The 24,998-nt window shown below is 40.1% G+C and overlaps 1 protein-coding gene across 2 annotated transcripts in view; it reads right to left on the bottom strand.

The window, feature by feature from the left end:
• The window catches only part of LOC122783332 (leucine-rich repeat and fibronectin type-III domain-containing protein 2), a 162,217-nt gene extending 138,642 nt beyond the window's left edge, over positions 1–23,575 (bottom strand). The window contains exons 1-2 of one of the 2 annotated variants that reach the window (XM_044048063.1): positions 22,802–23,575; positions 5,147–5,186 (exon numbers count right to left, since the gene is read on the bottom strand). The gene's annotated coding sequence lies outside the window, so the exon portion shown is untranslated. The remainder of the gene's footprint in view (positions 1–5,146; positions 5,187–22,801) is intronic. The other variant, XM_044048064.1, reaches the window with a different exon arrangement.
• Between the last annotated feature and the right edge of the window lie 1,423 nt (positions 23,576–24,998).

Genomic DNA, 24,998 nt, shown 5'->3' with positions numbered 1-24,998 from the left:
TGGCCTTGCATAGTTTTCCTCCATTTCATGCCAGCACAACACATACAATCCTTCACTGTGAATGAATGAAAACTCATTCATTCACTCACCAGTAGACGTGTCCTCAGGCTCGACCTTCGACAGTATTTTCACTGGTAAACAAGCCTTACACTCTCACACTTCTACACATTTACAGTGTAAAACGACAGTTATTTTTGTCCCAACAACGTTGCCAGTTACATGGGTGTGGTTGACCGTTTTCAGCAGACATCTTGCTTTAAGTGACATAAACATTGATTTGATTTGATCAGCACAGCTTCAAACAAGGGAACCAATTAAAAACCCTTGAAACTTCTGTGGAACGAGCAGAGCCGACGAGACAGGCACTTGTACTGCCGGTTGATAGTGTCACATTCACTTTCATTCCGATGCCTTTGCTCACTTGCACTGTGCAGACAAAACAAAACGCATTCCTGCCCCAGTGAAAAGATGCAAAACAACAGAGAGAAGAAGAAAACAAAAAAAGTTAGGATCCTCCTCATGAATGAGGATTATTGACATTAAACCACAGTGTAATTTTTATGAAGCAGCTCTCGTATCTGCATAACTGAAATGCCTCTGAGGCTTGTGATACTGTACTTTACTGAGAGAATATGAGTTGTAAAGAAATAATTATTCACCAACCTAAAACTAAAACAGAATCTTATTCCCGTGTATACCTTGTACATAGCGTATCATTTATGTTGCACCATTAGTTTGAACTGCAAAATCTGATAAAACAATCAAGATAAAATAACCCTCTATGACTGTATGTCTATAGCCAAAAATGTCACATAGTCCAATATTTGGCTTAGTGCCTACTGTGCACGCTTGTGTGGACACTGTGATCATTTGGGATTTCCTTAGTTTAGCAAAGGTGTGAGCTCAAAAAATTGAGATCAGCTGACTACCTAAATATAGTGAATATTGTGAAAGCAATGGTTCAGGGAGCATCAGACATGATTTTCACACAGACCCCAACCCTGTTTGGCTGTAGAAGACTGAATTCTGGTCAGACTGATTCTGGAGACAAATGAATGCAACAGTGTAATGACACACATGCTGCATAAGCCTGTCACAGCAATTCTGCAGTGCATATATGGCATATGTAGTAGTTCTAATTGAAAGGTGGTGTTTCACAGGCAGTCTGCATCCACAAATATTACTGTATATTAATGCCTTGTTCTTAATCACCCATTTCATTGCTTATCACGAATTTAAAGGACTTAATCATTCACAAAAGATTGTGGTAATTGTGAAGGGGTGAGGATCATCTGCATAGAAAAGAATGATTAGAGTCATTTGAAGATTTAGTCGCAGAGTTAAATGTTAAATGATGTGGTGACAAAGCGTGTTTAGCTTTTAATGTTGCTGCTAATTGTTTTCCTTCTTTTCTGCATTTATCTCCTGTAATTTCAAAGGTTGTGGTTGTCTGCTTCCTTGGGAGCTGCTTTTGTGGGGAAAGTGAACCTGATCAAGAATGAATGTGATCGATGGTTCGTTGCACCTGTCACTCACAGAAACAAACTCATGTGGCAAGGAAACGACCCTTCATCTGGACTTAAACAGGACTGACTCAATGGATCGGTCAGGCATTTATTTGGAGATTAGTCATGATAGTGAAGCATGGAACGTTTTAATAGAGTGACCTTACTTAAATCTAGTGCTTTTAAACTTTTAATTTAAACAAATGTCCACTATGTAAAAGTCATTGTCAAATGAGTTCACACAATGCTGATTAAGCATGTGTTTAGATCTTGCGTCACCCAACAACAGTCCTGCGCTGCACAACATGAAGTGACCACAAAATGTTTAAGAAGGGAATTCAGCAGTTTAATGAAAAAATATACACACTTACGCTCCCTCAGTCAGATAGTATTGCTTGACTATGACTTGGAATAATGGCACATAATTTCTGTTCACACCAAACAGAGGCAAAATAATAACCAAATGTCAAGCCCTGCAGCTTGAAATTAATTCACCACACTGTGACAATTGTATGCACACATTGCCGTGACAATTCTTGAATCATATGCTGCACAATCTGTCCAAACAGGACAAAGTGATCCCTGCTTTGGACGCTGCTCATTTGTAATGCATCTCCTTCCCATTTCCATCATCGATGGAAAGTTCAATTAATGCAGAACACTGAGCTAATTCTCTCCCAGTGAAAACTCATTTTGACATAACATATCCCATAACATCCCCCATCTACTCCAGCTAGAGATATATGGTGTCCTGCACAAACAGCATCCTGATCAACATTGAATAAACATCCTAAACATCATCTCCAACCTCACACCAATAGAGAGGAAATATGATTTTGCTTGGTGAGCTGGTAGCTGATGCTATGCAGTGTTAAGGGCATTAAATGAGAATAAAGTTTTACACCCAGGTCATAATTCTTTATTTAATCTAAAAGGTCTTTCTTTTCCCTTCAAAGGCTATAAATAAATCACCTAGTGTGAACTGCAGCTCATGCAGTATACCTTTAGAGAAGGACTCTAACCTTTTGATTGCTTTTCAGATTTTTGTTCTCCTTCAACAAACACTTTCTACTCTTAAATAAACATAATGACACACTTGCAACTCCATCTAGAAGGTCAGTGCAACTGTTCATAAATGCCAGGGGCATCAAGCACTTTAAGGGGTGTCGGAGCAGCCGCTGGGGGAGAGTCAGTGAAAGAAGGGGGCCACTGAGATAGCTGAACATTAGCCTTGTCCAAAGCCAAACCTCCACAGCTATCAATTCAGGTCTGGACACAAAGATGCTGTGTGCTTTGGGGCTGGCTCTGGGATCAGCTGGCACTCTAATGTTTGTTACGTCTCTCGGCCCTGACAAGATTGCAAAGAGAGACGCTAGAGACGAACAGAGGATGAAGCAGCGGTCGCCGGCTAAGGCCATATTTACCATGGCCACGAAAGAACGTCTACAGTTTTATTGCTACTTATGTTCAACCGTGATGCTAACTGAGTCTGCTCACCACTTTCAGTAACATTTGGCCTTATGGGTCCGTTGAGGATTCTGAATAACACTGGTCTTTGAGAAAACCTCTTCCAATGACTTTATCACCCCAATGAAACATACCATAAAAGTGATGGAGGCTGTAATTTTCACAAGCAGTGAAACTGCTATTGAAAATATGACTGAGGCAGTTTTGAATAGAAATGACTCTTATGTAAACACATACTTTGAGTACTAACATTTTTATTCTTATAATCATTTTCGCTTACAATATTTCAGAAAGTGAGTCATTTCTTTGAACCTTTTTTAATTATGTCAGTTTCAGTGAGCCACAGCAGCTCATTCAGAAACATTTTTATACATGCATCACATTAACACCTGGACAGTGTCCGGTGCAGCGACAGTCTGGTCTGCTGGTTGCTAAGCAACCTCTCTGGGCCTGCTGGGGTTTAAGGCTTTGCTCATGGGTACTGAAAACTGTTGTGTACACATTTGTACTATTTTGCATACAGAAACCTCAAAATCATTCAAATTCAAAGAAGGCTGGAAATAATTGTAGGTACTGTTGTTAACTTGATATCTAGCATGTGCTATGCTAAGAAGACACATTTATTTGTGTTTGATATAGCAACCAATATCACAAACTTTAACTTTTAAACAATTCAGCTGTTAATAAACTTACATCAACACCCAGCAATAAACAGCAATTTTCATTTATCAGTTGTTACCTATAAAAACCAAGGCTTGGGACCCAGACTACAACCCAAGACTGACTCACACTATGTTATAATTTCAAGATGGGCAATGTACTGTATCATGATCCTTAAAGTAAGAAAATACTCATAAGAGTCAGATTTTGGTACAAAATTCAGTATGATAGAGATTATGGTGCAGACAAAAATCTGATATCAGCTTCATCAGATTATTACATGACATACTGGTGGTATAGTTAGACCAAGCAACCAAATGTGGACTTGTTTTTCACAACTTAACCTATACATTACATGACAAAGAGTAAAAGGTACTGAATTCAAAGTGTCAGGTGAAGCGATTCCAGAATCAATTCAAAGGAGAATGGTATTTCTATACACATGACATCAGTACATCTGACCACAAAGCATTTCTTTAACTTGTCACTTTCTTTTTCTTTTGAGTCGTGTTTACCATGACTAATAAACTGACCTTACATGAAAAATCATTGTCATTTCCCTTTATGTTCTGGTCATCTGGTACACGGCCATTTGCAGCTAACAAATAAGTGTTACTTTCACCTTGCTCAGTGATGCTCTCCCTTGCTGTGAATTTGGATATATACCAACAAAACAGAGGATCTATACTTAATTACTCAGGATTCTTCATGTTTTCACTTTCACTGCGCATATCGGTTTATCTGCATCTGAAGTAACTAAACACACACCAAGCCTCACTGTTGGACGATGCACTGCAGGCTACACTGGGACTGGGATACTTGTACTACTTACATCAGCAGGTCCCTCTGTTCCAAGGAGGACATAATGCCACAAGGTCAGGCCACATGCAACCGCATGTACGAAAGAGCAAACAGGGAAAAAAATTGTTTTCCTTAAAAGAAGTTGCATGATAGATGAGCGAGGAACACAGAGTGACACATTTTTGTTTTGCAGGATGCTGAGGCGCTGTCAATACGAGACAGCTATTGTAGCTCACGGGAGAAGCAGCGATTCATTCAAGCGGAAGAATGGAGGAACAGTTTCAGGGATAATTTCCCTTTTCACTGAAACTGAAGCACCCAGACAAAGCAAAGCTCAGCTCAGGTCTGGCAGAGTATTGTTAACTAATCACGTACAGACATTTGGAGTGTGTGTGTGTGTGTGTCCCTCATTAATCCCTATGTAGGGGACTGGCTAAATTATTGGGAAAAATAAATATATATATATATATATATATATACACACATATCTATATGTATATATAAACATAACAAGAAACAGATGACACATTTGTCTTTACATCTGTCTCATCTCATCAGGAAAATAATCAAAATTGTTAGCTTGGCCATGGCAGAACGACCATTTAAAATAAAAAAGGCACATATTAAAAGTTATTAGCCAGTTCATAAATACAATTATGTTTCACATACAAAATATACACGCTTAAGAAATGCCATATGTAAGCCAGACTTACCTCCTAACTAGCATCAGTTGTAAACACCACGAGCTGTTTCCTGGTGAAGACCAGAAATTAAACGTTATTAATTACACTACAATAAATGCTATCTAATTATATATGTAAAATGTACTGGGAAATAATAAACACTTGCATAATTAGCAAACATTTTCTGGCCCAGTAATCCCATATTTACAGAAAGGCTGAACATTTGGGTTGTAATACTTTTTTTTTTGTCAAGTCAGGCTTCAGAAGAAAAAAAAGAAATTAAAACAACATGGAGCAACTTATGAACAACTTATGAAAAGCTACCACTGAAAACTGTCCGTGTTTCGCATTTTGGCAAAGAGAACAATCAAAAATACAATTAAATTACACTACCACTTATTATTGCCATACTTGCATGCAGCAAAATGCTCCTGAGACAACATGTCCTTGCTCAGGTGGGTGTGTAAAAGCTGATTACTGCACCTGGGAGGGATTCTGTCACATTTGGTTTCCAGTGTTATGTGTGACATCTTCATTCCCAAAACCCCCTCTGTTGACACTACATCTTTACTGACTTGTTCACTGGCTGATATTCAACCACAAATAAATACTGGTGCATCTGAAATGATTGTCTTTACTGAAGTAACTTCAGTCCACCGAAATGAGCATATCGGTTACATCCCTTTTGGCCGCACTGGGCAGCTAAATGACTATATGTCAGTACTTGTTTTTAATTCATCAAGGGAAAATTGGAGTGTGAGACAGGAGATGAGACTGGAACAGCTGCGCGAAGCTACACAACTAATCCCTGCATACACAGCCTTGTTGTCTCTCATTTGCATTTTTAAATTCGATCAAGTGGAGGGACCGATGGTCACATTAAGGACAGAGGCGGTCACATTTGACAAAACAGTAGTTCAGTGAGTGATGATTACACATGTAATGGCAGTATGTGGCGACGCCATTTTGATGAAGGCCTCATCACTGATTGCAGGCAGTCCATGGTAAAGAAGACAATCTCTCAAACTGGCATCCACATACAGTACAATGTTCCCTTCTGTAGTAATGAGTGCATGCACCACATTCAATCACTGACTATCTATAATCCCAGCCTTCTACAAAAACAATACAGTAAAAGTATATTTTACAGTTTAAAGTCATTTTTCAGTAAAACCTCTCACATTTCTCCCTCCAACCATTTTAAAACATAGCCAGAGCCTCTAGATCGCAGTGGCCCCAGGTGTGATAATGACGCAAGACACCATTTCTAAGTAGGTCATGGGTGATGTTGCCTGATTAATGAATTTATGTTAAGTCATGTAGGATAGTTGGCTGAAAGTGATACTTCCTATGAAGACTTACATTGGTTTATTGCAAGACAATGTTGAAATAAATAATAATTAATACAAATAACAATACAATAATTCATCAGTGAGTCATGGAGCTATCAAAGGAGTTGGTCAAGGGGAGGGGCTTCACCATTATCACCTCTGGCCAAGAAAGCATGCTAGAGTCAGTTGGAAGATGGCTGAACCAAACAACTTAACAATAAAAAAGAATGTGTACTATGCTATATAGTGTGATATTTTATTCTAAATGTCCTAAAAGTTTTTGTGCCAAGGGGTGTCACAATCTCGATTGTAAATCGAATATTGATCAAATTGACGTTACAATCTCAACCTGGTGGAATCAAGGCTTTAACCATGCCCCAAGTTTGACGTCCTGCAGACATGCCAGAGTGTTGTTGTTGTGGCCATTGCAGCACGACTACACGTTACCTCCTCCTGCTAACCCGAAGCTGCCAACTAATAGTAACAATACAACTGCTGATTTGGGCAAAACATCGACTGAACAGGAAACGCCTTCTGCTTCTCTGAAATCACCGGTGGAAATATTTTGCGTTCCTCGTGAGTTTTCTCATGGAGAACCATGGTATGTCAACTGTGGCAAAGCACAGGACTACAAAAAAAACCACAGGCAACTCTTCCGTCTTCATTTAAAAGCAAAACCTTCAAATTTGAAATCACGCTAAAGCGATAACTAGTGCTGTAGACATGCTTATTCAGTGGTGGAAAACCCTGGATTCAAGTAACATACTGGTATTTCCTTCTGTATGAAAATGTTATTGGAGGTCAGAGGTCAGATTTAGTGACCGTAACAACAGATTGCTGGACCTTCAGAGCAACACAGAGCTACATGACTCTCAATGACTTCTTATTTTTACAGTTAGTTTCCAATTGACTAATTATTGTAACATTCCTATTGTTAATAAATGATTTAAATTTGACAATAAGGCCACATTATGACACCATGTAGACAATCAAAATGAGAATTAAGGAATTCAATTAGTTATCATGACATAAAACCAAACTAGACAAGTCTATAATGGCAGATAAAATCAAATTGTGACCTTAAAATCAAAAATCATATTGAATCGAGGATTTGGAGAATCATGACACCCCTACAAATGACCCAGTGCTTTTTGAAGTATGTGGTATCAGAAGTGGGATTTGATACCATCCCATGTATTTCTTCAGCTAATCAAACATCAATCTTCTGACATTTATCATAATAATTATAACAAGCTGATTGAAAAAAAATATAATATGCTAACCCATTTTGGCCTACATATAATGACAAATGAGTGGAATAAGACAAAACATTCAGGGGATTTTTTTTAAGATTGAGTTGACTCCAGCAAAGACGTGACCTTTAGAAAGTGCAGTAAAACTAAAAAAATAAGCATTTGCCACCAAAGGTAATATAAAAACCTTGTCAGATCCTCAGAAAGTAAAGTAGAAAATGACCTTATGTGGCTGCGGCAAATCAGCACTTTGAAATACTAAAAATAATTGTATAGTTTAACCAATATGAGTCCAGAAACATCTCTGAAAGGTTCTGTTCATTATGACTCATGTTTTATTGGGTTTAGTGTACAACCCTGTTTTGAGCCATCAGTCAATGAGCATGCATAGCCATGGTCGGGGCGGTGTGTGCAACATGCTCAGCCCTTATCACTGTCGCCAAGGCTCCTGCTGGCTAAATGGCCAATTCAGCAAGTTGAATAGGTGTCACTGTCGATGAGATCACTTAGATTGGCTGTATAGCTCAAACCAATCAGAAGACAAGAAAAGACACATAAAAGGAAGCAAAGGACTTGCAAATAAGAGGGCATACACAATATACCATCCATCCATCCATCCATTGTGACAACAAAAACAAATGTTGCTGAATCAATCCTCCAGTTTCCTCTTTTTAATGCCATGAACACACGACCAGCACCTGCTGATGAGGAATGCAACTTCGGTTCAGTGTGTGAGAGTGAGAACGTTTGCCCCAAACACATGTAAACTGGCAATGCTGTGGTTATTTCTTTTCTTTTCTTTTTTTTCTCCTTTTAGGTTTCTTTGCAGCATAGGCAGTTGTTGCTAGTAGCAACCATTCCACCATCCCAGGAACCTGTATGCAGAGTAGGTGGAGTGGAACATAGAAGTGCCTGTTCTCTCTGAACTGAACTGCCCTGTGACTGGTCAAACCCTCCCCCATGATGTGACCAATTTAGTTTGAGGCCGAAAATGGAGCCAAGAAAGCACATAACTGTCATTCTCTCTGTCAGATCACTTGACTTACATCATGCTGAAAATTCACTGCGTTTAAAGTGCATCCATTCAGCCCACATTACACACAAGCAACAAATTAAGGCTTTGTTCCCGTTGTTGACATCTAAAAAAAAAAAAACACTGTGGGATCATATGGACTTTTTTGTGTGTTCACTTCACTAGCAAAAAGAAAAGATAAATGCAGACAGTGATGTTTTGTTGTCACTTTTCTAGCACACACCACCTGTTGGGAGCAAACAACAACAATTCACAACAACAATACGGACCATTGCTGCATGCTGTGCATACTGAGACAGATCAACAACCACCGCGTCATCAGATGGGATTACACAGGATGCAGTCAGCACTCAATACTTGCTGTTTTGTGTTGGAATTCACACAGGCACAAACTGATCAGCAGAGGCCCACAGCACCAACATGTTTAGACTCTTACCTAATTTTCCCTATTTTTGGCAGTTTTCCCTGCATACTGGTGTATGCTTGCCAGCAGCTTAATACAAATTACTAATTACGGCACAATTACACCACTTTGGGTAATCATGTGGAACACGAGCCATGCAGTGCAACACATCTTGGTTAATCTTCGAGGGATGCCAATTAAATGGCTAAATTTAAGCTATGTCAACAAGATGGACTAATATCAGCCTGGGATCTGTGTAATTTTTTACTTTGGTCAACACAATTTTGTGTAATTGCTCAGAAACTGGATTGAATGAATCACAATATGTGAGCAAAACAGTAATTGACATATTTCCCAAGCCAGTGGCTCAGCACAGCTAGCACTACCTTTTTTTTTTTTTTTGTGCATGCTCATCATGGTTAAACCATAAACTCAATAAAACTGCTGGATATTTAAATACATATTTAAATATGTTAAGGGCTGTGCTAATACCATAAGAAGCACATTTTGGACACGCAAACTATGTCACTGTCAACTTTCACATTATACTTGTCCAGTAGCACAATATGTGATGTGCATCGCATGTATTAATTAATAAAAGTACTGTCAGCTAATCGCAGTTTAGCATGACCACAAGCGGCTCGACACAGACGGGCCGCTTCTCTGGAAAACTGTTAGTGTTGCACACAGCATCATAAATCTGCAGCCAAGAGACAGATGGTGTTTTTCTTTTTCCCTTCAATTGATTAATGACAATAGAAATACAAAAACAAATGAAACCAATCAAACGTGGAAGCTGCTTGTATAGGCGGAATCCATCTGAATTTCGTTTACAAGACATCATTCACACAACTTGGGTCAAAACATGTACTGTTGCAACGGATACTAATTCTATTCAGAACATGTTACACACACACAGCAAAACTGTTTCATAGTTTTTATTACAAATCTACGACCATATTTTATCCTTTTGTGCCAGTCAAATGGGAAATTACCATATTACTCTGCTGAGATTTGGCTGCTTCACTACCACCCACATTTGTTCAACATGAATCAGTTTGTTATCACCTTCAACTGTACTTTACTTAAACATCTGCTTAAAATCAGTAAGTGTTGGGGATTTATTTAATTTGAACAAAACTCCCACTTCCACATAGTAATGATTTTATAAATACAGATACTGCTTATCAATACCCACATGTCGTTTATATAATTAGTTGCTTAAACAAATGGATACTGCTGCAGTAATGGTTTACGATATACTGCCAACTGTAAGCTTTGCTAAATCAGTCATAAACACTGCACTGCATCTGGTTCATAGTGTTGTATTTCCAAGGGTTGTGAGTGTTACCTCTTTACGTACAACTTCATTTTTACAAGCTGCCTGAATTCATCAAGGTGTGTCCAGACATTTGAGCGCTGGTCCACAATGTTGGACTTGAGTTAACACAGCACAACATCACACATAATAGGCCGACTCAGACAGCTTTGACATCATTGAGGCTCTGCTGGGAAGCCAGACTGCTAGATAACTGCACTCGCTTGATTCCCAACCATTCTAGTTCAAAGTGAGATTAAACATGAATAAATATCTATAGCAGCATTGTTTGTTATTGACTTAAGGACTGACCAATGAGGGGCTAATATCGATTAAAAACAAGATCTCGATAACCGTCCCTATTGCCCCATGTTGGACATGTTGGACATGAAAACTATCAGACAGGCATACGGCAAAATGGAGGTCATAAGAGCTTTGCACTAACATAATCCAACAGTCTATAAACATGTAAGTGAAATAAAAATGCTTTAAGGCCAAATATTTCTTTTATTTTAATACTTTACTACATGCATTCATATAGATTATATGGCAAAGAACTGTTCCATGGTCTCTTTGCTGCTAGCATGGCCAAGTCTAACTTCCAACACTAAAATTCCAAAAAGATGGTTTCAGGACACAAACAAAAACTACACTGATGTGTGTTTTAATGACCATACAGTGAAAAACATTTCACTTATTCCTCAGCTGAATGCCGTGAAAAGTGTTATGTACAAAAGCAGCGTCAGGGGAATGTGATGTGAGCAGCCTTTTGGCTCACTGAGACAAGGAGCTGTATGGCTGTTGTGAGACAAGGACAGCACTTCGAAAAGAACCCATCAACAGAGCAATCATCGTAGAGGACCCGCGAAGCGCACGGCGAGATAAAAAAAAAAACCTGCTATCAATTTATCAAAGACGCTGCTGAGAGAGAACTTCAACTATCAGGAAGAAATTGGGGCATTTTCTGCCTAATGACTGCAATTTATAACCAAGCATGTATAACTCCAAGACTGCAAACTTGAGAGCCAATTATAATGAGCACTGAGAGTTGCATCCATTAGAATTCGACTTATCACAATTCAAAAGTGGACATGAATCAAGGGTCCAGGCAGAAGTGAACATTTGAAAGGCGCAGGTTTAACTACACAAAAAAGGCACAGCACAGTGTGGCAAGAGTCAAAACCTCTGAAAGTCATGCAAACTTGAAAAACATGAGGCACAAAAGCCGTGTACCCCAACAGTAGCAGGAAGCCATGGCCTGAGGGTTCAGTGGGAACCAGGTGAGGTGAATGTGGAGCAAAATCACATCTCTAACCAGAGCAACATGCAGGAAACCGTAACAGGATCATCAAAGTCGAAATGACAACCACAAGTAGATCCCAGTCATCATGACGGTTAATGATGCTAAAAATCCGGCATCAAAACATTTTTTTTATTGATTCATTATTCAGCCCAAAGAACTGAACAATGCTTCAAAGTGTTGACCGTTGCCATGGTAATTGAAATACAAACCAGAATTTGAATGCTGCCTTTCCAGTGATCATTATTTCATCAGCATTACCACAAAAATCCCATTAAAAACACTTCAAAAGTGTTTCAAATGAGTTGGGTGACTGAGTGAACACATTAAAAGTTGTAAAATTGTCAGCACATCTACAACAATTTTGGAACAGCCTAACAAACAATAGCTGTTGGCATAGTGTTGTGGTCATTTGAATATCTCTGAATAAACATCATCACATTGAATTCAAGGCCACACGGTGACGTAGTGGTTAGCACTCCCGCCTTGCAGCGAGAAGACCCGGGTTCGAGCCCCGGTTGGAACAAGGGCCTTTCTGCATGGAGTGTGCGTGGGTTCTCTCCGGGTTCTCCGGCTTCCTCCCACAGTCCAAAAACATGCAATGTGGGGATTAGGTAATCTGGACACTCTAAATTGACCATAGGAGTGAGTGTGAGAGTGAATGGTTGTTTGTCTCTAGCTGTGTGTGTGGCCCTGCGATGGACTGGCGAACTGTCCAGGGTGTACCCCGCCTATCGCCCGATGTAGCTGAGATTGGCACAGCACCCCCCGCGACCCTCTGGTGGAGGATAAAGCGGTTAGATGATGACTGACATTGAATTCATTCAAACTTGATTTTTTTGGAAAAAGTGACAGCCCTAAACTGTGCTTACAAAGCATAACCTTGAAGTTGGACTCTCTTCTCTCTCTCTCTCAGGACAAGCCTGACTGGACCCAAGGAGAATATCTCACTTCTCCTATCGATCCTTTACATTTTCGGCTGCAACAACTCGTGCAGCAGAATGTAGAGTCACCTACAGTGCGTGTCCTGGAAGTCAACCTTTTAGACCCAGTTCTGGTAAATCTGACTGCCGTGACAAAAAAATTCATCAATAACACGCAAAACAGATCTCTTTTTGGCCATGGATCCCTCATGTAGACAGTTTTAGTGCTATTTGCCAATGAAGATGAGTCATTGCTTCTGTCTTGTGTGTTTTTTGTTTTTTTTTCTTCCTCCCCACCCCCCCACTATTTCTTTATTTTGCTCAGGGGCTTAGGAAGATAAGCTTTTCCAACCCCTCTCTAAATTACAGCTTCTTCACAGAGGCGACATCCGCAGCAAAGCCTGAATGTTATCGCTCCACAGCGGCATGAGGAGCTCTCCATTTTAGATCTCTGGAGCTAAACAGTTTTTGTTGCTAGCCGCGGGGCCCAGTACACATCAGCGAGTGAGAGGAGTCGGCTTAGCACAGCCGCTGTGACACTCTCCGTGATAACTTTAGCAGTGGCTGTGTTTTTAACACCACAGCGGGGTTGTGTGGTAATGTGAAAGAATTTGCCCGTGCATGTTTGGTGAATGAATATTAGCGACAAGCTGCGTCGTGTTGACTTCAAATTAATTCCAGATATTAAAATGCTGCGCAGTGTAAATATGTAAATCCGCAGATTAGTCATTTTGTGCCATTAATTACTACATAATGTGAAGTGAGTGTTACTGTTTCGGAAGTCATACATACAAATGCGTGCCATTGTTGCATCATGCATTCAGAGCATTTTACAGTTCAAGATGGTGCTCGTACTCGTATAGTGAGTACAATTCAAATGTATTGTTTTATGTTATCTCAGAGGCTGCTCTGACATAAATATTTCCCTCTGGAGTATTGTTTGGAACAGTACATGGAATGACAGTATGACAGTGTGAACCGACAGAGAATTATCACCAGAATCTGCAGCTCCCCTTGGCTTTACATAGAAACAGCTCAAATACCTGCTCAGAGCCAAACGCCAGTTAGACATTCTCGTTTAGACGTGATAAAAAAAAAATTATTCATGAACATTGCTATGATAATGCACTTAAAGACAACTTTAAATATTCATCTTTTAACCAAATAAACCAGGTTTTACTTTTACCAGGTTAACACTTTTTTTTCTTTTTGGTGGGACAGTGCAACAATATAGTCACAGGACTCTCAGCCAATAATTAAAAAATAAATAAAAAACCTGAGCTATAGATAAAGAACAAAAATAGAGGGGCAAAACATACAAATGAGTGGGATTGTGGGACTAAATAAAAAAGGCTTATCTTATCTTATTCCAGCAGGCCTGTGTGTGTGTGCAGGGGCTCTGTTACTCACTGGAGTAGACCACATACATGTGTGCAAATGGGTGAACAACCACTGCTGGTAGTGACTGAATGAATTGTGCAAAAAAAAGACCCACGGCTTCTTTTCTTGGTTCCCCCATAAATACAGTGTTCCAGCAGACAAATTTGTACTTCGATAAAGATCTGATTATAACATTCACCTACGTTGTTTGTGTTGGTGTTGCTCTATTCGTGAGCAGAATACACTATAAAGAGGTTTAGAACATATTCTTGGGATCTATAGTATGTGATCACAAAAGGAAAAAAAAACTAATAGATTTCAGAGGTGATTCAGATATGCAACGAGTTTTGAGCGTTTGGGGAAGCGGTTAAACTGAGCTCTCTGAGTGCTGTCTGTAGTGCCAAAGGTGAGCAGAATTTATGTATAAATAACTAGGTCTGAAATGAGCTTTGTCTCAAAGACAGGAGCAACCACCACTGGTTTAAATACACTGTTTTTTTTATTGAATTGTAGCCCTCTAGCTACAGTATATATATAAAATTGTGAAGTTCTGAGAGATTCAAACCCACATAACATATTTTACCATGGCAACTCATTTAACTTCGACAGTAATGCATTATTCTCCAAACTATCATTGAAGAGCTGTTTAGTGACCAATTTACAACTGAATTCATCATTTTTTCAATTACATGCAGTTGCAAAAAGTGTCAGACTATCAGACTGAAACTGTGACTATCAAAAAAGGCTCGATCCTGTAAATCATGTCATTTTTCACCTGAGACGCTGTGATGCATGGATCTGTGAGCTGTAAAAGATGAGAATCACTACACCACAGGTTTGATGCACCATGGGAAAGGCTGAGACTTACAACTTGACAATAAATTAATTCTATCTGTATGTTTTTACCAATCCAGGAAAGAACACCTCATCAAATCCACTGCGATTCCTATGAATATATATTTGAGTTAAGCGTTAGACACCTGAAACTGCAGATTTATACTCAGTCTGCACTAAATGCTCAGTGAGCAGCAAAAACCTAGACTGCGGGGCCTTTAAAATGTTTGTTGAAATACAGTATGCCTGAGTGAGCTGGAACTGCTGACTATGATGAATGGACTCACCGTTAAATGACGGCGGCCACTGTATTCAAAAGTTGTGACGACGATGGCACAATTCTTGAGGGAGAGCGGGCTCACAGGAAACCTGAATGATGACTGAACGCAGAAATGATCCAAAATAAAAGCGCTTCAAACTCAAAGGGGCGATAATGTTAATGAAGCCTTTTGTAATCTGACTCACAGGATAGTTTTACATGGGGTATTTAAAGTGCTCATTCGTTTCAACAAGTAACAAGAGTTCGAGTCATGCCTCAGACACACTGTCGGCCACGCTGGTTCCATATTCACCCAGAAAACGTTGCTGCAAGGACTTTAGCTGTTCTCAAGTTTCACATCCGTATAGCTACTCCTGCCTGTGTCCCCAAATTCATATTGGTCAGTCAGCAGTGACATCTTAATGTCCCGACTAGTGTTTCACAAAGGAAGGCAGCCGTCTCCAGTATGTAAACTACCCGAGCATCTGTCTGAAGCTCCGCCGTGGCCCTGCCCTCAGAGTCTGCAGCTCACTTTGATATACTCCTGAATAAAGTGCGTTCCTGCTGGGACTGATAGGAAAACAGAACCGAAGCAGCATAAGGCTGGTGAACAAACACCAGCCCAGGTGCTTCTTTGTGAAAATGTTAAGCTGCTTCCCAAAGGAAAAGGGCCAGAGAGAGTGCGCACATTCATTTCTTTACTTGTTAATTAGCCTATCGTTCTCTTTTGAGGGCCAACTCCTACGTAACTTTGAGTAATTACTTTTATATTAGGTGAGGTCGAGCAAAAGAAACTGAAATGGACACAACACATAAGCTAACATTCTTGTTCACAACCGGAGGCAGCTCTTTATGATGAGAGAAGATGATGAACTTAAACTGCACGGTCTGCCATAAGCGTGCCCATGCATGGGACAATGCTTTGAGGTGGAGAACAGGTAGTCGTGGAGGTTCATTTACAGATAATCTTGGACCATTTATTGTTCAATTTAGCTGTTTTATGGCTGAGTGAAGCAGACTCTTTTCCGTTGAGATATGATATGAGTTCAAGAGAGTAACGTTTTAGCTGATAGTTGGTTGCTGTAAGGAGAATCCTGGATATTGTGCTATTTAGTTTGAGTGCTGACAGGTTGCCCAAGATGCAGATATCAGGGGACAGAGGGATGTGGCAGTCCTGTAAGTAGGACAATTCATCTGTGACTTGGGTCCAAAAGTGTGTGACTGTTGAACATTCCTGAATGTCAGGTGCATTTTGTGGGCAATGACTGCATTTGTCATACTCTTTGAACCCCATTTTATGTAATCCCTCAGTGTCATGTTTTGATGTTGTATTGAATGGGCTGTAGGTTACTGTTTTTGCACCTATTTAATCCATAAATGACAAAAAAAACTGTCTACTGGCCCACTGGTGCATTCAGTCCTTAGATTCATGTCAAACATAAACCCCTTAATGTTAAAAGATTAAAGTCATGCATCAACGATGTCAGAAGTAGCTTCAAATACACCACCGCTGTTGTTGAATCAGGTTAATGGGAGTTATTGTTGAGTGTCCTCTAAGATACAAATACAAAATATCACAATACATGGAAGAATTGTCCGTGTGAGAGCCTGGATTTTAATTTTGTTTATCATAAAATGATGATTAATTCATTGTTGCAGGGTTTTGCTGAGGGTGGGGCCAAGAAAAGCCAGTGTTTTCAAGAATAACAATATCAATTGAAGCAATCTCCATAAATTCCACACAACAATCCCACTCAACGTGTTCTGTGGAACTATTGTGGCACAGGAATTCACAGGAACATTGCTCTGTGAAATGTTGACTTATTACACAGTCACAATTGGAGGGTGATTATAACCAGCAATTGCCTCATCCGATATTGAAAAGTGGACAGTAGAAAAAAACCTGGAGCAAGGTAACAAATTATAATGACTTTGGTGTGAAGTTGTGTGGATGTTGGTCACAAACGCTGAAAGCTGGATTAATACAGGCCAGACTATCAGCCTTTACCAACAGGCGCTGCAGCAATACAACATACAAATAGAGAAAAGATGCAAAGGGAATTGCTACACCAGAAGTGCATAATTAGAAATCAATTTCCCATGAGCACATGAATGCACCACCTGGAATACGTTTCAGCATACCCATACTTCTTTCACCTGCATTACTATGCAATAATAACCCAACTTTAACTCAGTGTTCCATGTGATACTTATTAACAGAAGATAAGTATGAGCTAAATCAAAAAAGGGTCCACTGGAATTGTTAGTTTTTATCGGCAAAACGTGGGGAAAAGGGTATTATGGTCCTTTTAAAGACCATCTGGTTATTTTTATGTGATTACAATTCCACACGATGTACAAAAACATGGTTCAAATTTAATCAAAGCTTTCCATCATTACTCGATTATTTTGTCAGCTAAAAAACAAGTGGTATGTCAGCAGAGCAATATAATGTGCATTTCTGTACTGGCTTATCAAAAAACTAGATTTCCCCCTCTGTTGCTAAGAGCTCAGAGGTCACAACTTTAAATACGCGGTCAATGCACACATGCGATGGAAAAACACCCCATCGCTTCTGTTGCTCGAGTTAAAAAAAATTCAACTTCTGCGAAAAATCATGCTGACATGACGGTCGAATTCGGGATGAATGAGAGCCGCTTCCAGTGATACTTTTGCATGACAAGCTCCATACGGAGCTCCCTACGCTGATGGTGAACCTTGTCGTGTTGTGTTCGGCACTGTGTTGTGACGCCACGCAAGACGACGGCTTCTTCTCTGCAGACTTTCCACAATAGCGAGTGCAACAATGCTTTGGTTGATGGCGTACATAATGTTTAAAGGCGACATCGAATGCTTGTATCACACATATATGTTAGTTATGGAGGTCTACTTACATATATGAACTTGTTTTCATGGTTAAAAACCTCCTAATCGCTGCAAACGAGACGATCAATATATCTCCTCACTGACGCTCTCGTCAGCCGCGCTGTTTCAGACCAAAACCACACCCCTAGAATGTGGACTGTGTTGTGACGTAATAGATAGGCCAGCTCTCAGATACACAGCTCCCCCTCTGGCACGGTGGATGCTCTGCATCTCAGCAGCTACAACGAGAGTAGTTCTTCTTCTTCTGCGGTTGAATGTACGCAACCGGATGTGCCCGGACTAGTGCCCGCACCAGGAGGCGCTACAGTGGTGAGAGGAGTGGTGAGGATTTCTGTGCCGATCTGCTTCACAGAGCCCAGGAAAACAATACAACACTATTTTCTCAGCAGTGGCTGAACTGTTGTTCTGAAACTTTAGCGTTTCATAAAGGAGGTAATGACGCACACACACACACGCAGCGTTAATTGGAGCTTCCGGTCTATGTGGCCTTTAAAATACAGCGACTTGCGGCCAGCCCTCCCATCGTGCCACAAAATGTACAAAATGATCCAACGGCGCGGTAGAAGCAAATCGCGTCCAGCAGAAGGCACTGTCAGCAAAGTTTTAGCCTTTGATCCATTTTCAAAATAAGTCAATAAGATGTTTGGCTGTAAAAATTACAAAAGTGTGTGGAGGTATGTAACTGTAGACGTGGCAAAGTAACGTAAACCTGTCAGCTTAGCTGTTGGATCCACCCATGTGGAGAAGAAAAGGAGGCATCACACAGGCAATGCAACCACTAATAACATAATACTATCACAATTGTGTGCATGTAAGGTGTTTAAACCGCTTGTGGCTTTTTCAGCCTTTTGAAGAAATGAGGACAATAAAACCATCCCCAGATTTCCAGTGTTATTCAGTAATGGACAAAAAGCACCTGGTGAGAAACACCAGGATGCTGCATCATTTGGTCTCGAATCTGTTCACAAACTGTGTTCGTTGCAAAATTCGCCGATCAACCGCTCCACCTCCGAATGACAAAATGTGCTTGTGAGACAATTTCACCAGATGTTTAATTCATAATGAAAAACTTCTAGGACACCAGACTGGAGTGCCTGCATGTTGGCTCCTCCTAGCTGTTTCTGTTTGGGATTTATTTGCTTTACTTCCTGTGAGGTAGTGAAAGACAACAAGAGATATATTTTTCCTGAAGAAGGACCATTCTCTCTTTTTCCCTGATACAGTAGACTTGGAGATGAGACTCGTGCAGAGACACCACAAAGGGGTTGAGACCCAATCTCCCCAGTCATTTTCCACTTAATTTCCGAACTACAATTGCCTTCCATCTCAGCCATTCCCTGTGAACCAGAACTGAATACGAACTGATTTGCTTTCTATTATTTCTGAGAGGATTTCAGTAAAGGAATCCTACAATTTCCATTCCTCCCACCTCTCTGACATAATTTTCCAAGCAGAACAACGGTTTTCTAACATTCTCTGGGAGCCTTCTGAGAGAAAGCAACCTTTTCCCCAAGGTAAATCTGGCCTACTTCTACGTGTGTCCTCCCCAGCATCCGTACGGCGTACCATTAAATTGCATTTGTCTTCAATTGCAGGTTATCTTATCCGTCAAAACAGATCTATCAATTTCCCTGAGCATTCTCCACCAAAGGTATTAACCCACCAGAGTCACTCTTGCATCTAGAATTGACAGAGCCTGATAGTGATAGCGATGTATCAGATGAGCTTGCGTTGTGACTGCTGGTAATGAGAAACTAAAGACCCAAACAACACTGAGTACAAAGAGAAACAAATGATCAAAACATCATTGTGGTCTTCTTTGGCAATAACAGGGTAGTTATCTAGTTGAAAAGGACAATTAAACCTTTCTACCAGGCCCAAAAATAAATGCAAATGTAGCATTCAAACTATGGGAAATGATATATTTATAACTATTCATTGTTTCTTTGTGGAACTCTGGTCCAAGATAACAGGGTTATCTCCAGGGCAATAGTTTTCACAGGGTGACTAGCACACCATTCAATGAGTAAACCCATTATGATGTTTTCACATTCACATTCTTTTTTATGTATTCTCAGTGTTCTTTCTAGAAGTTGACCAATATACCAAGATTTTCTATGGTCTCCTGTGTGGGAAGCTGACAATCACTGTTGCAGTCACATGATTTTGTCATTTGGTCAGGTTCATCAGACTTCATCAGACAAACAATAAGGGGATTGTGGTAAATTTCCATTAGCATAAAGATTGTGAATGAGTGAATTAAATGTTATCCAGCTTGCCAACATACAGCCAGTGCAGTGGTGACACTTGCATCTTCACTACCACTTATGGCCTTGGCACGATATTTTTATCGGGTACATTTTTGTTCTTCACTTTCTGTTATTCCCATAAAGATTTATCCTATCTCCAATGCAACAACAATTAGTTTATTACCAGATTACAATGTAAGACTAAGCATTGTTAATGCATATTTTGACAATTAGTGCAATAATATTGTGATTCGCAATTTATGATCAACCTAATCTTGACATGGTAATTTCCTATCATGCCACGTCTATCTGATCTAAAGAGTTGAAAGGTGTAACGATCATTCTCTGCAGGTTCATCAATGATGCCTATTTTCCACTGGTCAAATAAACCACCATAGGACTTTACTCGAAATGGAAATAGATAAAATTAGACATTCACATGTCTAGAACTGAGACAGGGGTTCAGGCAATGGGAAACTGTTTGTATCTGCTAAAGTTGATGCCACTTTCCTATTGTGGAACGTGATGATAAAAACTTCACTTAAATGTATACAGATTAGTGCTGAATGATATGAAATTGCATTTTTTTTTTGCATTGTAATTTGATTTGCAATATAACTTTTTACTGTGTTATAGAATCAAAACAAGATGAAGCGTTGCCACATCAACATCAACATATTGACAGATATAGTTTGATGCAAGAATTAGTACTTAAAGATGTATGGTGTTTATGTTTTTTTATGTCATAAAATTTAAAAATATAAAAATGCAGCCTTTGTTTGTGATAATTGCATTGTTTCAAAGTGCAATTTTCAAATGAAAAACAATTACATGTTCAAATAATTGGATAGTGATTGTTTAAAGTGGGTGTTTCTTAACTTTTTTGGACAAAATCACTGATATTAAGTGAAAAATGTATATGAAAAACAATATACTGTTCATCTTGTTAGACTTTTACACATTTTTTTTAATGTGGAGTTCAGTTTAACTGGGACTACTGACAGTGGACGTAGATGGTGATACTTAGGTAAACTGTAGCATGCACTTGTCTGTCAGTCACTGTTCAATTTTCAAGTATATCACACTGTTGAATTTCTTTAGTGGCGGGGGTGTGTGTGGGGGGGGATTTGCTACACCCTGTGCCCCCAAGACAAACCCTTTTGTCATTCACATTGTGATTTTTGAGGAGAATAACAGCCATGCAAAAGTCGATTAAAGCCCCCTTGTGGGAGTGAGACTGCTCTGTCTGTCCCTTCTCTTCTCTGCGCTGTCCATGGTGCTGAAGTCTCCTGCCTAACCCTAGGCAGCTTCCTGTACAGACTCTGCAGACTCGGATTTCTTATCCTGCAAGTGTCATGCTACCACAGCTAATCCACAAGAGGGTGGTGATTACAGTGGGTGGAGGTGGCGTTTATAACACTGCTCACTGCTGCCTGTATGTGGTGCCTCATGGTGGACGTCAATTCCGGCAGCAGACAGTTAATCCTATATGAGAGTTTAATGAAATAATCAGCACACAGGGGAATGTGATACAACACGCACATAGCACGCACACACACAGCAGGCCATCTGCACAACTTAAAGGGAGTTCATTTTTATTTGTGTGTTATGTGTTTATTGGGTTGTGGTGCATTACACAAGAATAATCAACATGTAAAGATACTAGTTAAGAGCCACTGGCTAAATTACATCTGCTGTCCCTACAGGCAGGTTGATGGAATGAGGGAAAATATACAAGTATAAGTAGGGAACAAAGAAAAACAGCATGTTACAGTTAACAAAGCCAGATCACTATAGCACTAAATAATAAATAAGTGTTTTATCGCTTTGTTTTATCACAGGGGAACGTTTTTTGAAAGACTAGGATCACCCCTCCCTCATCCTTCTTTCTCCTTCTTTCTCACACTCTCACACCCTCACACACACACAAGTGTTGGTGCAGCTATTCCTGTTAGGACACTACACTGACCTCCATTCACGAGGACAGCCTAACCAAAGCTTTTAGCGCTAATATTGACCAAAACCAATTAATGTTTCACCTAACCACAATTCAAGTCTTAATTCCAACTTTAACCAGAGATGCAGCAATAAGGTCCTGGCTCATTTGTGTCCCCACAAGGACTACTGATCCTGACAAAGTCCTAAAGAGGCAACAAGACAAGTCCACACAACAGAAGCGTCAGCAGAGACCCACAGAACGCGCACGGGATTAGTATGCGTCAGGCACAACTATCTAACCTTTCAGCTTTCTTGGTTCTCCACGCAGCACAGACTGTCCACTGAACACGTTACTTTCTATGGATAACTGTGCGCGATTCAAACCCAGAGCTTGACACATCTTTGTGAGACAATATGTGGGGGTTTGCGTCAGAGTCGGCGCAGCAAAACGTGCAGCAAAGGCAGAAGTGTAAGCCAGATACATATGGATGAACACGTGAATCAAGTCAAAACGGCACATGTGATGTATATGCTGCGTGCAGGGCAGCGACAACTCCACAGTTCAGGTTATTTCTTACCTTCAGAGACGGACGAGTATCCATTGCGCACCACCGCGGGCTCTGTATACAGTATATTCAGTTTCCCCGCTCCAACAAGGCGACAGCCGCTCCCTTTAACCATCCATCCACTAATTCCAGGAGAGCAACTGCAAAAACAGCTGCCGCATATCGTTTCTTTTCCTCTCTCTCTGCCTCGCTCTCTCTCTCGCAAAGAAACAAAACTGCGGCGACGAGCTCCACAGCTTCCTCCTGAAGTCAAAATAAATAACTGTATAGCTTCCAGGCGGATTTTCACTTGGAGTGTTGCTGCAAACACTGGACAGACGGCGCTTCCCTCTGCTCTGCTCTCTCTCCGCGGTGCAGCTGCGTGTGATTACTTCTCACTGGGAAAAAAAAACAATATGTCCCGGTTATCCCCCCCCTACTTCTCTGTCGATTCCGAAGACGAGAGTTGTTCGGGGAAAGGAGTAAATCCAAAGTGTTGTTGTTTTTGTTTGTCTAGAAAAAAAAAACATATATACTAATGCTGGAGTTGATTGTTTGTCCGAGCGCGAGCAGGTGGGGACACTCCGACGCGAAGTCTCTGCATGCGCAAGAGACGGACCGCAGTGGAGCAGCGCGCACACGAACTCTGCGAACAAGAGAGGCAGAGACTATCACAGGGGAAGAGGAGGGGGTGTGAGGAAGAGGAGAGGCAGGTCAGCCACAACTATGGCGCCTTTACGCAAACACACACCAACGAGCCATAATGGCGCAGACACGGACGCACTTGGTTTGGCACAGTCGCAGAGAGTGCCGTGTTTTCCGCATGAGCTTAAGGACAGACCACGGATTAGTGTGTGCGCTTAAAGGGTGTTAATCGGTCACGTCTCCAAAGTGACCAATCAGCGCCGCGGCGGCCAGTCTCCTGCCCCTGCTCTTATTATTATGATTATTATTATTATTATTATTGTTATTATTATTGTTATTATTATTACTGATGTGTTGGAACGTAGACCCAAGTTGTCATAATCGCGCGTGGAGTCTCTTACTTTCTTTCACTTTGCTGCTTGCATTGCGTTAGTTTGAGCTTCAGGAATCAGAATTAACTAACATGTCGGAGAATTGCACAGGAAGGAGACAACATCTTCCTTGAGCAAGAAGAAATGGAGGTCAATAACCAATTTATGATAAGTCATAATTCCAGAGTTTACTCACGTTGCATGAACTTTAACTACATTTAAGGTTTTTTTTTACATGCTGCAGAAGTGAATATATTACAATTATGATTGGACACTAATTTGTATATAGTGTATAATATTTAATTCCGTATCAATATCCACTATTTATAAATAGAGCATCAATCAACATTTTTTAAATACTTTATTGCAATGATAAACATTTCATAATTTATTTTTGAAATACAATCAATTTGAGTTTTGCATTTTTCCATACAAAGAAAATGTAAATAATATTCATTAGTACTCCTAAAAAAAAAATTGTGAACATTACCTCCATATTTGAAGTTTGTTTTATTATTGCCAACTGCTTCATTGCCGTAAAATGTTTCCCTATTTCACACATTCAATTCACTTCAATTCAATATTCAATTGAATTCATTGGATTCATAACATACATTATTACATGGTAAGTTCAATTCCTTACAGTTATTACAGAGAAACCCAACACAAACACAAAGAGCAAGCACTTGACAACAGTGGAGAGAAAAATCTCCCTTTTAACAGGAAGAACTCTTTCACAGAACCAGACTCAAAGAGTATGAACATCTGCCTAGACCAACTGGGGTAGGAGAGAGGAGAGAAAGGAGGGGTAAGGGAAGGAGGTTAGTCAAGTAGAGGTGGGCAAAAAAAAGAAGCAAGGAGAGAAGAATATAGAGACCAGAAGCATTTCAAACATTAAATAACATTAATTACAATCATTAGCATCACTGTTACCTTCATTGTCTCCTCCATCATGCCTCTTGCCCCAAACGCCATCTCTGATTGGTTCCAGCTCCCCATGTGACCCTCAGAAAAGGACTAGACATGGATGAATGGTGAATCAGGATACTTTTTAACATTAGCAGTAACAAGTAGCTTTATATATTAAGTTGTAATATTTGAGCTGTGGTATTGAAGCTCTGGAATCAGATATGTGTGAAGTGAGAACAAAAAGAGGGTGAGAGGAAGAGCACAAAGGGGGAGGGAGAAAAAAACAAAGTTATTGTCATTATAGA

Source organism: Solea senegalensis, linkage group LG16 (assembly GCF_019176455.1).
Source record: "Solea senegalensis isolate Sse05_10M linkage group LG16, IFAPA_SoseM_1, whole genome shotgun sequence".
Lineage (NCBI taxonomy): Eukaryota > Metazoa > Chordata > Actinopteri > Pleuronectiformes > Soleidae > Solea > Solea senegalensis.
The sequence above is the reverse complement of the archived record's forward strand: the minus strand, read 5'-3'. Positions and strand labels throughout refer to the sequence as shown.